The sequence below is a fragment of the Squalius cephalus genome (assembly GCF_949319135.1).
Source record: "Squalius cephalus genome assembly, chromosome: 10".
Taxonomy (NCBI): domain Eukaryota; kingdom Metazoa; phylum Chordata; class Actinopteri; order Cypriniformes; family Leuciscidae; genus Squalius; species Squalius cephalus.
In genome coordinates this window covers 397,501-398,817 of record NC_137131.1, presented here as the reverse complement: position 1 = coordinate 398,817, position 1,317 = coordinate 397,501, and the positions used below count along the sequence as shown (strand labels likewise).

The 1,317-nt window shown below is 34.5% G+C and overlaps 1 protein-coding gene across 14 annotated transcripts in view; it reads left to right on the top strand.

The window, feature by feature from the left end:
* Positions 1-1,217: 1,217 nt before the first annotated feature.
* The window catches only part of caskb (calcium/calmodulin-dependent serine protein kinase b), a 74,605-nt gene continuing 74,505 nt past the window's right edge, over positions 1,218-1,317 (top strand). For 4 of the 14 annotated variants that reach the window (XM_079883086.1, XM_079883093.1, XM_079883083.1 and 1 more), the window contains exon 1: positions 1,225-1,317. This exon is cut by the window's right edge and continues 696 nt beyond it. The gene's annotated coding sequence lies outside the window, so the exon portion shown is untranslated. The other 10 variants (XM_079883089.1, XM_079883095.1, XM_079883091.1 and 7 more) reach the window with 7 other exon arrangements.

Here is a 1,317-nt window from a genome sequence, read left to right as displayed (position 1 = left end):
TGTCATTAGTCTGTGTGTGTGATGTCATGTATCTGTGTGTGTGATGTCATTAGTCTGTGTGTGTTATGTCATTAGTCTGTGTGTGTGATGTCATGTATCTGTGTGTGTGATGTCATTAGTCTGTGTGTGTGATGTCATGTATCTGTGTGTGTGATGTCATTAGTCTGACTCTCAGAACTCAGAGGATGAAGAGCAGAAGTTTTGATTTCATGAGGGATTTAAAATTCAGCCACTGATGTATGAAACCCGTTACTGACACACAAGACAAAATAGGTAAATCTTGATTATTACATGAAATGTCATACTTTATGTCATAATTAAGAGATTAAAAGGTAAATTAAGTTGTAATTTTAATTTATGTAATAATTGACATAAATGAAACAACTAATTACATAAAAGTTAAAATTATTACATATTAAGTCATAATAAAGAGATTAAAAGGTCAAAATGAAGACAAAATTAAGTCACAATTTTTACTTTTATGAAATAATTGACATAAAAAGTAAAAAATAATTAGATAAAGTCGAAATTATGACATGCTAAATCATAATTATGACATTAAAATTTTTTTTTTTTTTTTAAATAATCGAAATTATGAGAAAATTACCGAAATTTCTATATCAAAAGTTCAGCTTTTATGTCACAATCTTGACTTTTTATGTCATAATTACGATTTACAAAAGCAGGATTATTTTCTTATGTGGCAGAAATAGTCTTCCATAAGGTGTTATGAGAGTCATGTGCAAGAAAGAGTATTAATATGAACATACAGTTGTTGAAGAGCATTATAAGCAGACAAACAAAACAAAAACACACATTTTTGAATGGCATCAGTGCAAAAGCAAGCGGTCCTTCGAAAGTGTTTTTATTTTGATAAATAGGTCGATATATATTAGCTGCTCGAATGTGCAAAACGTATCGGTTTATATTAAATCTGTATTTTTATGAGCTATCTAGAATATTTCAGCGCTTGATATGATCATGTGGCTCAGTCAGTGACGTCATCTTTGATAAATATCAGGATCACAAACAAAATAATGTTCAGCCTGCGACCCCTACTATTTATTCCCAGAGATATTATTCTGCAGCATTTATTCCGTAAGAAAATGCACGGATCCTCGGGAAAATCGCAGAAGCTCTGACGTCATCGGATGGTCAACCAGCACGCGGAGCGACGCGGATCCGCCATTGGCCGATTGACCAGAGAACGGCTTTTCTATGGTCAGATTAGGAAACTCAGCGCTGTGGACTCGAAGGCGCGCCCTTCTCCGGCCATCTTGGCTCAAACAGCCCGATGAGCGTTAGCGGAAACATCCG